Below are 14800 nucleotides of genomic sequence, written 5' to 3'. Positions count from 1 at the left end.
AACAATACTCAGCCAACAACAGCAGATTACACATTTTTCTCAAGTGCACATGGAACGTTCTTGAGGATAAACCTTATGCTACACCATAAATCAAGCTTCAATAAATTTAAGAGGATTGAAATTGTACAAGGTGTCTTCTCTAATTACAATTGAATTAGAAATTAATAACAGAAATAAATTTGGGAAATTAACAAATAACATGGAAATTAAGCAGCACTCTCCTAAATAATCAATGGGTCGAAGAAGAAATCACAAGGGAAATTAGAGAATACTTTAAGATGAATGAAAATGAAAACACAAGTATCAACATTTATTGGATGAAGCCAAAGCACTGCTTAATTAGAGGAAAATTTATAGCTATAAATGACTACATTAAAATAGAAGAGAGATCTCAAGTCAATAATTTAAATTTTCAACTTAAGGCACTGGACAGGAAAAGAATACACTATGTACACTTGCTTTGGGTTCATAGCAAGCAGAAAGAAGAAAATAATAAGAATTAGAATAAAATTTTTTAAAATGAAGAATAGAAAATAGAGAAAAAAAAAACCCAGAAGTTATTTCTTTCTTTCTTTCTTTTTTTTTCATTTTGAGAGCAGGTACTGTTTATTAAGCTGATGCGACTCGAAAAATAATCATGGTAGACACCTTAGTTCATTCTTCTAACAAGCCTGTAGATCTGGTCCTCCCTGTTGCCAGCATCTCCACCTTCTACAAAATAGGTGGTCTTTTTCTTCATTCCACCTCGTGGAGAAGGTAATTTGAAGGGCCACAGGAAGTTATTTGCCTCTTTGAAGCGTTTTCCAACAGTACACATCTCATGAATCAGATCCTCCATGCAGATGATGCCATATTTACCAAGAGATCGAGCAATCAAAACCTTATCTGTCAAAGCCATTCACTTCTTACTGATTTTGCCATAAGCACGCTTGTAGATTAGCTCATTTACTAACTTCAGATTGGGGTACCCCCATGCAATATATGGCTCTACAATCCTCAGCATGTTAATCGAAGCCTTGTTGAGCTTCACAAAGGTTCCATTGAAGATTTGACGAAGGCGAAGAAGCTGCAATACCTTTCGGACCTTTGGGCTCATGCCATTGATACCTCTGATCCTGATGACAAACGCCAATTTGGGTTCAGCAGGTACATAGAAGTTGCCAGCTTTTCTTGCCATCCTCGCCATTCGAATTTCAGTTCTGTACATCTGCCTATATTCCTTGTGATAGTGCTTCGCTTTTTCATAGATAAGCTTCCTCCTTGCCTTTCAAAGCATCTTTTGGGCAAACTTCTTTCTCAGGCACTTGATCTTCAGCTCTGCGAAATTCCTTCACTTTTTCTTAAGGGTTTCTGGCACAGAAGGAACCTTCTTCTTCTTCTCTTCTGCACCCTCCATGGTTCCAGCAGGAAAAAGAGCCCCAGAAGTTATTTCTTTAAAAGATCAACAAAATTGAAAGACCTTCAGATAGACTGACCAAGAAAAATGAGAGAAGACGCAAACTACTAAAATCAGGAATGAAAGAGGGGACATTATTACTGACCTTACAGAAATAAAAATGATTATAAGGAAATACCATAAACAAGTGTATGCCAACAAATTAGATAACCAAGGTGAGATAGAAAAAGTTATAAAAAGACACAAACTACCAAAACTGACTCAAGAGGAAATTAAAAATCTGAATAGTCTTATAACAGAGGAAGAGAACTTAGTTATCAAACAACTTCCTACAAAGAAGTCCAGAACTATATGGCTTCACTTGGAATTCTACCAAATGTTTAGAGAAAAATTAATACCAAGTCTTCACAAACTTTTTCAAAAAATGGGAGAGTAGGGAATCCCTCCTAATTCATTCTAGGAGACCACTGTTACCCTGACCAAAGCCAGACAAAGAAAGTACAAAAAAGGAAAAGTGCAGATCAATGTCTCTCAGGACCTTAGACTAAAAAAAAAAAAATCCTCTTCCTCAACAAAATTATTATACAAAATGAATTTACTAATGTAGAAAAATAATTATACAACGTGCAACATAACCAAGTAGATGATTTTTTATTTTTATTTTTATATTTTTTGAGATGCAGTCTCACTCTGTACCCCAAGCTGGATTGCAGTGGAACAGTCTCAGCTCACTGCAACCGCTGCCTGCTGGGTTCAAGTGATTCTCCTGCTCCAGCCTCCCGAGGAGCTGGGACTACAGGCACACAACACCATGCTCTGCTAATTTTTGTATTTTTAGTAAAGACAGGGTTTCACTATGTTGGCCAGGCTAGTCTTGAACTCCTGATCTCACATGTTCTGCCCACCTCAGCCTCCCAAAGTGCTGGGATTACAGGCATGAGCCACTGTGCCTGGCCCAAGTTGGGAGATTATCAAAATTAAAATTACATGCTTCAATGTACAGATTCAAGAAAGTGAAAAGACAACCTACATATTTGCAAATCATATATCTGATGAGAAATTTGCATTTAGAATATATAAGGAACTCCTACCACCTTATAACAAAAAGACAGATAGCTTAATTAAAAATGGGCAAAGAACTTGATAGACAGACATTTCTCCAAAGAAGATATAAAATGGTCAAAAAGCACATGAAAAGATTCTCAACATCATTCACTACCAGGGAAACACAAATAAAAGCCATAATGATATACTACTCCCCATCCACTAGGGTGGCTATAAATCAAATAGTAGATTTCAACATGTGTCAGTGAAGATGTCGTGAAATTGGAAACCTCGCATGCTGCTGGTGAAATGTAAATGATGCAGCTGCCATGGAAAGACTAGCAGTTCCTTAAATGGCTATGGATAGTTACCATACGACCCAGTGATTCCACTCCTAGACATATACCCAAGGTAAATGAAAACATGAAATCTATCTACACTAGGTCGGGCGCGTTGGCTCACGCCTGTTATCCTAGCATTTTCAGAGGCCAAGGTGAGCAGATCATCTGAGGTAAGGAGTTCGAGACCAGCCTGGCCGACATGGTGAAACCCCGTCTGTACTAAAAATACAAAAATTAGCTGGGCATGATGGCACACGCCTGTAATCCCAGCTACTCAGACGGCCGAGGCAGGAGAACCACTTGAACCCAGGAGGCGGAGGTTGCAGTGAGCCAAGATTGCGATACTGAACTCTAGCCTGGATGACAGAGTAAGACTCCATCTCAAAAAAAAAAAAAAAGTAGAAATATATCTACACTAAAACTTATACATGAATGTTCACTGTTACATTATTCATAGCAGATAAAAAATGGAAACAATCCAAATGTCTATCAACTGACGAATGGATAAATAAAATGTGACACAGTCATACAATAAAATATTATTTGGAAATAAAAATTAAATACCAATGAATATTACAAGATGGATTCACCTTGAAAACATTACACTAAGCGAACAAAGTTAGTCACAAGAGACCACATATTGTATGATTCCATCTGTATGACACTTCCAGAATAGACAAATGTATTAGGCTGTTCTTGCATTGCTATAAAGAAATACCTGAGACAGGGTAATTTATCAAGAAAGGAAGTTTAGGCCTGGCGTGGTGGCTCACACTTGTAATCCCAGCACTTTGGGAGGCTGAGGTGGGCAGATCACTCAAGGTCAGGAGTTCAAGACTAGCCTGGGCAATATGGTGAAACCCCATCTCCACTAAAAATACAAAAATTAGCCAGGCATAGTGGTGTGTGCCTGTAATTCCAGCTACTCGGGAGGCTGAGACAGGAGAATCGCTTGAATCTGGGAGGCGGAGGTTGCTGTGAGCTGAGATTGTGCTACTGCACTCCAGCCTGGATAGAGGGCAAAAAAAAAAAAAAAAAAAAAAAGGTTTAATTGGCTAATGATTCTGCAGGCTTTGTAGGAAGCATGGTATTGGTACCTGGTCAGCTTCTGGTGAAGCCTCAGGGAGCTTTTAATAATGGTGGAAAGTGAAGTGGCAACAGGCACATCACATAGCTAGAGAAGGAGCAAGAGAGAGAGTAGGGTGGACGGAGAGGTGCCATATACTTTTAAATGACCAGATCTCTTTAGAACTCACTATCAGGAAGACAGCACCAAGCCATGCAGGATCCACCCCCCATGATCCAAACACCTCCCACGAGGCCAGCATTGGAGATTACATTTCAACATGAGATTTGGGCAGGGAAAATATCCAAACTACATCAACAAATCTATAGGAACAGAAAGTAGATTAATGGTTTCCAGGGACTAGGAGAGTTGGGGGGAAATGAGGAATGACAGTGAAGAGGTTTGTAGTTTCATTTTGTACATTATGAATATGTTCTAATATAGATTTTTATGATGGTTATACAACACTTAATATAATTTTTAAAACCACTGAGTTGTACATTTGAAATTGGCAAATTGCATGATATATGAATTAAATTCCAATAAAGCTATCTTAAAAAATCAAATGGAACTCAAAAGGGATTGTTTGGGGAATTGATAAAATTTCTCTAGAGTTTACTCTTAATGAAATTATAAGAATCGAACCCATCACTACTTTTTTACATTTCTTAAGTATATTGCATTGGGTATATCATTCAGACTATGGTAATCATGAAAATTTGTGAATTCTTGTGTTGCAGAGATGGCTATACACATCTGTTTCCTTCGCAGCCTCTGATGCCCTTGAAGGCAGCTATTTTGTTTGATTCATCTCTCCTAAATTTCTCAGTCCTCAGAGCCCAGCCCTGAGTGTAGGACCCAGTACATGTGTCAGACATTGTGGCTCATGGGCTTTGTGGCACATCCCACTTTTGGGAAGCATTGCATTAACATTCTACAGGATGCACCCACTGGCCAGGCACGGTGGCTCACACCTGTAATCCCAGCACTTTCGAAGGCTGAGGCAGGTGGATCACCTGAGGTCAGGAGTTCGAGGCTAGCCTGGTCAACATGGTGAAATCCCGACTCTACTAAAAATAAAAAAAAAAATCGGCCTAGCATGGTGGTGGGCACCTGTAATTCCAACTACTCAGGGGGCTGAGGCAGGAGAATCACTTGAACCCTGGAGGTGGAGTTTGCAGTGAGCTGAGATCGTGCCATTGCACTCCAGCCTAGGTGACAAGAGTGAAACTGCATCTCCAAAACCTACGAGATGCAAGCATAGTAACCAGAGGTACCTATCTGGAAAAGTCGCTGGACAGCCTCACAGAAGTTCAGCTTCCATTCTGGGTCTTGATATTTTCTTTTCCACCTTGTCTGTATCAGGAGAAGTCAAACATTGAAGGCAGAGAGTCGAAAAAGGTGATATTAAAAACTTTGAACTCAAAGTCTGATTTTTACATTTCAATCTTCCTAGGATATAATTTGATTCTATCATATCTTTCAGGTTGGATCTATAGGATTAATGGTAAGTTCCATGTTTCTGGCCTATGGAAAATTTCCCTATCATGAATAGGAGGACTCTACTTACAGCACGATGGATTTCATGGCAATAAGTAGAAAGATTTTGTGATTACAAATAACACCTGTTATAAAAATAACTACCCAGACCTTATGTTAATGTTAAAATATTTTTAAAAATTGTTTGGTGAGGCTTTCCCTATCAAAGAGAACAGTTCTTTCTGTAAAGGATTTATACTGAATAAGTGCAGAAGCTCAAATGACTAAAGTTTATTGCAAGCAACAGTCATTAAGCCAAATCTTAAGTCAAAGCCAAGATTGATGTACCCAATTCCACTGATTATTGCTGTAAAAAGAAAATACGATTTTTGAAGTATAACTTACTAAGTTGGGTTTAGTTACACAATGGTTCTCAAGCAATGTACTTCCTAAATCATTCTACCATTGTTTCATGTAACTACTCATTCATTATATATTACTGAAAAATCCCACTCTATTGAAAATGGATCATGGACTTAAATGTCCACTGTAAAACTATAAATTTTTTAAAAAATACAGGCCGGGCATGGTGGCTCACACCTGTAATCCCAATACTTTGGGAGTCTGAGGTGGACAAATCACCTGAGGTCAGGAGTTCGAGACCAGCCTGGCCAACATGGTGAAACCCCATCTCTATTAAAAGTACAAAAATTAGCTGACTGTGGTGGTGGGTACCTGTAATCCCAGCTACACGGGAGACTGAGGCAGGAGAATCGCTCGTACCCAGGAGATGGAAGTTGCAGTGAGATGGTGCCATTGTACCCCAGCCTGGGCAACAAGAGTGAAACTCCAACTCAAAAAAATAAAAAAAATACACAGGAGAAAATCTTAGGCATCTAGGACTAGCCAAAGAGTTCTTAGATTTGACACAGAAAGCACAATTCATAAAAGAAAAAAAATTAATAAATCGGACTCTCAAAACCTTTTACTCTGAGCAAGAACTTTAAGAGGCTATAAAGAAAAGCTACAAACTAGAAGAAAATATTTTCAAACTGTGTAACTGACAAAGGACTCATATCTAGAATAAAAAACTCAAAACTCAACAATAAAAAAAAATCAAACTATGTCATTAGAAAATGGACAAAAGATATGAAGGAACATATCACCAAAGATGGCAAACAAGCACATGAAAATATGTTCAATATCATGAGCCATTAGGGAAATGCAAATCAAAATCATGATGAAATATTAATACAGGCTGCGTGCAGTGGCTCATGCCTGTAATCCCAACACTTTAGGAAGCTGAGATGGGAAACCCTAAAAACACAAAAAATTAGCTGGGCATGGTGGCACATGACTGTAGTCTCAGCTACTTGGGAGGTTGAGGCAGGAGAATCACTTGAACCCAGGGAGGCGGAGGTTGCAGTGAGCCGAGATCGCATCACTGTACTCCAGCCCAGGTGATAGAGTGAGACTCAGACGAGAGACAGAGAGAGAGAGAGAGAGAAAGAGAGAAAGAAATGGAAGAAGGGAGGGAGGGAGGAGGAGGGAGGGAGGAAGGAAGGAAGGAAGGAAGGAAGGAAGGAAGGAAGGAAGGAAGGAAGGAAGGAAGGAAGGAAGGAAGGAAGGAAGGAAGAAAGAAAGAAAGAAAGAAAGAAAGAAAGAAAGAAAGAAAAAGAAAGAAAGAAAGAAAGAAAGAAAGAAAGAAAGAAAGAAAGAAAGAAAGAAAGAAAGAAAGAAAGAAAGAAGGAAGGAAGGAAGGAAGGAAGGAAAGAAAGAAAGAAAGAGAAAGAAGGAAGGAAGGGAGAAAGAAAGAAGGAAGGAAGGAAAGAAAAAAAGAAAGAGAGAGAGAAAGAAAGAAAGAAAGAAAGAAAGAAAGAAAGAAAGAAAGAAAGAAAGAAAGAAAGAAAGAAAGAAAGAAAGAAAGAAAGAGAAAGAAAGATTGATTGATTGATACAGCAGCCCCCAACGTTTTGGGCACCAGGGACTGGTTTTGTGGAAGACAATTTTTCCATGGACCAGTGGCAGGAGTGGTTTCGGGATGATTCAAATGCATTAAATTTATTGTGCACTTTATTTCTATTATTATTACATAGTAGCAAATAATGAAATAATTCTACAACTCACCATAATATAGAATTAGTGGGAGCCCTGAACTTGTTTTCCTGCAACTACATGGTCCTATCTGGGGGTGATGGGAGACAGTGACAGATCATCAGGCATTAGGTTGTCATAAGGAGCATGCAACCTAGATCCCTCACATACACAGTTCACAATAGGGTTCGTGCTCCTACCAGAATCTAATGCTGCTGCTGCTCTGATGGGGTGGAGCTTAGGTGGTCATGCAACTGGTCAGAAGTGACTGTAAGTATAGATGAAGCTCCCCTCACGTGCTCACCACTCACCTCTCACTGTGCAGCTCGGTTCCTAACAGTCCACAGACCAATTCAGGTCCACGGCCCAGGGGTTGGGGACGCCTGCATTCATATATATATCCATCACAGTGACTGGTGGCTAACATGAAAAATAGTGACAACATCAAATGCTGGCAAGAATGCAGAGCAACTTAGTCATTCAAATACTGCTGGTGGGAATATAAAATGGTATAGCCACTCTGAACATTAGCTTGGTATTAATAGTTTCTTATCAAACTAAACATGCCACTATCACATGACCCAACAATGACATTCTTAAGGCATTTATTGCAGAAAAATGGAAACTCAGACATATTTCGACAAGTGAATATACTGTGTTATATCCATACCATGGGATACTAATCAGCAAAAACTGAACAAACTGTAGGAGGCTGAGGCAGGAGGATTGCTAGAGTTCAGGAGTTCAAGACTAGTTCAAGATGTGGGCAACAGAGCAAGATCCCATCTCTAGAAAAAAAAATGGAAAAATTAGCCAGACCTGGTGGTCTGCATCTGTAGTCAAAGCTACTCAGGGGGCAGAGGTGGGAGGATCACAGGAGTTTGAGGCTGCAGTGAGCTATGAGATCATGCCACACAACTCTAGCCTGGGCAATGGAGCAAGACCCTGTCTCAAAAAAAAGCAACCATGAAAGAATGATAGGGAGGAAGGAAAGGCATCGTGCCTGTAAGCAGTCTGACCAGTTACAGTTGCTCCCCAGGAGAAATGGTGTAGAAGTGGCAAGGGAGGGCAAAGAAGACACATTCGGCCAGGGACAGTGGCTCACATCTGTAATCCCAGCACTTTGGGAGGCCGAGGCAGGAGAATCACTTGAGCCCATGAGTGTGAGACCAGCCTGGACAACATAGCAAGACCCCATCTCTACAAAAAATTTTAAAAATTAGCTGAGTGTGGTATTGCGTGCTTGTAGTCCCAGCTACTTGGAAGGCTGAGGTGGGAGGATCCCTTGAGCCCAGGAGGTTGAGGCTGCAGTGAGCTGTGATCACGCCACTGCTGCTGCACTCCAGCCTGAGCAACAGAGTGAGACCCTGTCTCAAAAAACAAACAAACAAAACAAACAAACAAAAACAAGAAGAGGACAGTCTCCCTTAAGCATTTGTCCCAGAGCACACTTCAGAAACATTTGGGAGGCTTGGGAGAGTGGGCTTAGGAGAGCGGAAAATTACAGGAGGGAATTATGTGTTGTACAGAGTAACATGGAGATAAGAACCAAGAGATGATAGATGTCTGGAAAGCTTGGGTTTCCAGGGGCTCCAGAGAGAAAATATAGGATGAGAATAGTGCTACAGATGAAGGCAATTAGTTTAGATTAAGGCAACTAGTATACATAGATGAAGGCAGCTAATATAAGCCCTAGTCCAGAATGTTTAGGGACCTTCTTTTGCGAGAAGCCTGAACATACTACCAGGTACAACTGTGTTTTTCTACAAGTGACTATTTGAATCAGATAGTGTTTCAGTGAGAAAATGGAGCTGAATAGGGAGTCTGACACCGGGTATGACAGAGTCTAATCTGAAATGGGTGAGGGTCTCCAGGAATTGGTGACGGAAACAGAATTGAAGTTGCCCAATATATCTCCACTGCCTAAGAGAGAGTCGGGTACATGATACAGGCTCAAGAAGGAACAAATTAATTACAGATGTTCTTTGATGTACAATGGGGTTGCATCCTAATAAAATTCATCATGACTCAAACACTCATAAACAGGTCGGGCGCGGTGGCTCATGCCTGTAATCCCGGCACTTTAGGAGGCCGAGGTGGGCAGATCATGAGGTCAGGAGATCGAGACCATCCTGGCCAACATGGTGAAACTCTGTCTCTACTAAAAATACAAAAATTAGCTGGGCGTGGTGGCACATGCCTGTAATCCCAGCTACTCGGGAGGCTGAGGCAGAATAATTGCTTGAACCCGGGAGTCGTAGGTTGCAGTGAGCTGAGATCGTGCCACTGCACTCCAGCCTGGAGACAGAGCAAGACTTCATCACAAAAAGCAAATAAACAAAAACAAAAAACTCATAAACAAACCATAGTAATTCAGAGACTGTAATTAATTAAGATTTCAGGAGTACTGGAATATGTGAAATCTTTGCCTCAAGAGAGATACTAGGGGAGGAAACACATGGAATAAAACCATCCACAGTGGAAGAGCCACCAGGTATCCTGTGGGCCCACCGTGGATGCTTCTAGAACCCAGGGAGAATGCATGGTTTTCTAGTAGCAAAAGTTGTTGTTATGACTCTTGATCTGTTCGGTGTTCTTTTGAGTCATTCGATCCCTTCAAATGTGCTCCATCACCTCCCAGAAAAATTCCGGTCTCCAAACACATGGTGCAAAGAAGAACCCTTGAGATTTAATACAGTGTGTGGCGTGTGATTAGAAGAAGCCCCCATTGATAACGTATATATTCTGCGTGAGGTCCTCTAAGGGCCATCCGCTTTCCATATGCCAAAGATTTCTTTCCTGGGGAAAATAGACATTGTAATCCTAAACTGATCACACTCCTGGTTATCTCTTACAATTTTAGTTACATGGTGTGGCACCCTCAAAACAAACTTCATTTTCATCATATTGAATAAACAATACCAGCCACGCCGATCTATGAGGAAGAAGGTAGGTTTCACAAAATCAAATGGCAATATATTGCTGCTGCTCTAAAAAAGAATTGCTGCTCTAGAGAATACTCCCTTCCTAAATGGCTATAAAGGCCCCACGCTCCAGAAAAGTCAGAAGAAAAATTACCTCCCAGCTTGTGCATTTATTTTTATGGCTGCTCTTGATCGCTTCTCCCACTTCTGCCTACAACATACCCCAGTGCCTGTCAATTCCCAGACCTAATCCTAGACCAGTTTCCAAAGTCCCAGCTGGGCCAGTTTGCTGAAATGACATGGTACGACTGGCTTTTGCCAGGCATCCAAGTCAAGAATTATAAAGTGAATGAGTCTATCTGTCTTTATAAGTGCATTGTGAACTTTATAGTTAAATATTAAACTTGCATCATAAAAAATGGCTCATAAATGGCTAATAAAAACCTAGTTTACAGCTTATAAAGTGCATCAGTACTTTACATGGGTTTGCTTAGAAAGATTTATGTGCAAGCCCTTTGTCTTCTGGTTAAAAATTATTCCATACCCCCCCCCAAAAAAACCACACATTAAAAATAACTCTTGAAAAATGACTCTTTGGTTGAACTCTGTGTGGTACCAAAATTGAGGGCTCTGAGAAATTCAGACCCAGTGTGCTACTGCTCATTAATATCATAGGAAATGCCTGGGGTTCCCTAACTGGTACAACCACCAGGTACACCCAGAGTGGGTGGCTCCTTGGGAGGTATAGATAAATTGTCAGTAACCTTAAGACCAAGGAAATCCAGGCGCAATGGCTCATGCCTGTAATCCTAGCACTTTGGGAGGCCGAGGTGGGCCGATCACCTGAGGTCAAGAGTTCGAGACCAGCCTGGCCAATATGATGAAACCTCGTCTCTAATAAAAATACAAAAATTAGCCGGGCGTGGTATCGAGCAACTGTTATCCCAGCGACTCGGGAGGTTGAGGCAGGAGAATCACTTGAACCTGGGAGGCAGAAGTTGCAGTGAACCAAGATTGCACCATTGCACTCCAGCCTGAGCAACAGAGCAAAAACTCTTGTCTCAAAAAAAAAAAAAAAAAAGAAGACCAAATAAGGTCTACACAACCCTTAGCACCATAGTGTGAAATCATGTGTTAGCCCCAATCCTGAGGCCACAAAGAGCTTTGTGAAAACAGCAGAGATGCCAACAAGCCAATCCCCAAGCCACAGAGAGTGAGTGAACCCCCTACAAAAGCACTCGGAGACTCCTTTAATGAGTTTCAAGAGATGGAACACTTCCCTCTTCCTGCCTCTCTCTCTGTCTCCTTCGCTTAATGCATTCATGATATATGTGACTGCAGTTCACTCACCCCCTCCACCCTATTTCACTTTTTATTACCCATTGCACTGCTTTATCCAGGTTTATATACTTCATTATGTTCTCTGCTGCCACTTCCCTTATTTCATTTTTGATTTTTATTTTAAACTCGGCAGCTGGCAGCTGCATTGCCGCTGTCTTCCTCCTGCCTCTGCAATACCCCTCTGCGCTGCCAGAGACCAAGGTCTTCCATTATGCATTGACTGCAAAGTCTTTGCGACATTGCCAAGGAGGTGGAGTTCTGGGATGCCATACCTTGGACATGGGAATAGAAAACCTTCATTCCTGCATTTGTTTTGCCATCAGGTAGCTGTGATGCTTTCGGATATTTAATTGGCTTTTGAGCAGGGTCAAATGTAAAAAGAAAAGTGATTGAATGAAATGATCTCCAAGATGCGAAACTATTCTCCGATGCTGCCTCGTCTACAAAATGTGGATAACAGCTTCTCTGCTTTCCACTCAAGATTGTTATTGGGACTAAATGAGATTAGGGCAGTCAAAAAGCTTTGAATATTATAATGCTTTTTCCAAACCTATGATACTATATTAATTATTAAAGAGTGATTTCAGCACTTTCCTTGTCAACATTTTTTTTATATATATCTCAAGATACTTCCTTTGCATTTTTAAAGAATGCAATCTTGTGTTTTCTCAAGGGAGGCATTTAATCATCCTTGCAACCATGAGCATCTATAAAGCTAGGTGCCAGAGAGAGATCAAAGAAATAGAGAAAACAGATTCTGCCCTTGTTCAACTTTCTAAGACTGGAGAACCAACCTATGGCCAAAGAAATAGCAAGAACCAGGGCAGGAGAATTGCTTTGGGGCCTTCTGGAAGGAGGCAACATTTAAGCTAGACTTTGGAAGGATAAATGGTTCTTCTAATTCTGTTTTTATTTTATTTAATTAATTAATTTATTTATTGAGACAGAGTTTCACTCTGTTGCCCAGGCTGGAGTGCAGCGGCACGATCTTGGCTCACTGCAACCTCCACCTCCTCGATTCAAGTGATTCTCCTGCCTCAGCCTGCCAAGTAGCTGGGATTACAGATGCCCGCCACTACGCCTGGCTAATTTTTGTGTTTTTAGTAGAGATGGAGTTTCACCATGTTGGCCAGGTTGGTCTTCAACTCCTGACCTCAGGATTCACCTGCCTTGGCCTCCCAAAATGCTAGTATTACATTCTAATTATAAAATAGCATCATATGGGTTTTAGTTTTAAAGATTTCGAAAGTGAAGGGTTTTTCTTTAATGAGGCACTTCAGCTTTGCCAAATATTGGTCTCTGGAGCCATTTGGGCTCACTAGGGAACATTAAGATTTCAGGACCCTGAACATCTTCCTTTTAAGGTATTGAAGGAAAGCCAAAACTTATCATCAGTTGCACTAAATACAAAATCAGGGCACTGCATGAGTCACATTTTTGGTTCTTTTTGATTTGAAGAACTTCTCCTTTCCTGCAACAAAAAAACTGCATCTCAAACAGCCCCTTGGTCATTGTCAAAGGCAGAAGACCCTGGTCCAAGTTGAGGCAGTCCATTTCTTTCCCGGGATTCATTTACCTGAGTCTAAGAAGAGAGACATTGCTTCCTTCTGATGGTAATGAAATTAGAAAGATGAGATGAAATGGAAAGAAGGCTTTGGTGGGCCGGGTGCAGTTGTTCACACCTGTAATCCCAGCACTTTGGCAGGCTGAGGCGGGTGGATCACCTGAGGTCAGGAGTTCGAGAACCAGCCTGGCCAACATGGTGAAACCCTTTCTCTAATAAAAATACAAAAAAAAAAAAACCCAAAAACAAAAACAAAAAACCAAAAAAATTAGCCAGGCACGGTGGTGGGCACCTGTAATCCCAGTTACTCAGGAGGCTGAGGCAGGAGAATCGCTTGTGCTTGGGAGGCAGAGGTTGAAGTGAGCCAAGTTTGTGCCATTGTACTCCAGCCTGGGTGACAAGAGTGAGACTCCATCTCAAAAAAAAAAGAAAAGAAAAAGAAAAAGAAAAAAGGAGGCTTTGCTGTCTTGGTGTCCCAGTATCTAGGTATCTCTAGCTACTCTCAGCCATTCTAGATTATGGAAGCAAATAACTTCTCCATTTTACTTCCGCCAGGTGCACTGGGTTTCTCCCACTTGTGATTGGAAACATCCACACTAATGTACATAGCCTCATAGTTCTTGAAGACCAGGTCTCAGTCTACTCTTCCCAACTCATTTCTAACCACTCTTCTAGCTGCCAACTGAAGTCTCATTAAGGAGAATCACTTGGAGTTACCCCAACCCCACCATGTCTTTCCACCACTCCACATGTTTGCAAATTCTTTTTCCTCTGTCTAGAACATGCTTCCCTCATTTGTCTATCTGGAAACCTTCAAGTCTTTCCCAATAGCGCCACTCAAACTCTATGGCCAACCTGAAGCCTCTCACTATTACAAAATTGCTTTGATAACCAATGAACACTCTCAGCATGATTAATACTGGCTTAGACTCAGATGGAGGATACAAAAACTTGTGGACTAACAGACACTGCCACTGTTATCAAGGAGTTAAGCATCTGGTTGAGGAGTAAGATTAAGTCCATGAAACAATATGAGAGAATGTACAATCAAGCCCCAATTTGGGCAATACAGATTTTAAATGCCAAAGGAGTTGAGAAAAAAGGAAAAATTCATCCCAGCTGATTCTGCAAAAACTCCAACTCACGGCTCACATGTATATAGCAGCTGAAAATAGTCCACTCCCACCAATTGTACTGCTGCCAGCAAATTATTGAAATTTTCTCCCCAACAAGGATGAGAGAGAAAAGAATTAGGACGGGAGAGAAAAGGGCTGGATTGTAAACATTCTCACCTGGGAGGGAAAACAGTCGAAATGCAAATGAGGTTGTCAAAATTTGCTTCACCTCTTTCACCGGGCAATTTCACTTCTTGGTGTTTATCCTAGGGAAATATTCTGAATGCATAAAGAGTCAGGGTTGTTAATAATAGAGAAAAATTGCAAACATCCATCAGTAAAAAACTAGTTGAACACATTTTGTTATATCTATACCATGGAATCCTAGTGCAGCCAGTAAAAGAGAATGATGTGTTTCGTTTTGTTTGTTTTTGTT

General features: G+C 40.9%; 1 pseudogene across 1 annotated transcript; it reads right to left on the bottom strand.

The window, feature by feature from the left end:
- Positions 1 to 599: 599 nt before the first annotated feature.
- On the bottom strand, positions 600 to 1396 carry LOC126950984 (60S ribosomal protein L7-like; annotated as a pseudogene). The gene has a single exon (XR_007724309.1). The product of XR_007724309.1 is annotated as a 60S ribosomal protein L7-like (transcript).
- Between the last annotated feature and the right edge of the window lie 13404 nt (positions 1397 to 14800).

This window comes from Macaca thibetana, chromosome 3 (genome assembly GCF_024542745.1).
Source record: "Macaca thibetana thibetana isolate TM-01 chromosome 3, ASM2454274v1, whole genome shotgun sequence".
Taxonomy (NCBI): domain Eukaryota; kingdom Metazoa; phylum Chordata; class Mammalia; order Primates; family Cercopithecidae; genus Macaca; species Macaca thibetana.
Note: the sequence above shows the minus strand (reverse complement) of the source record. Positions and strands in the feature narration are given on the sequence as shown.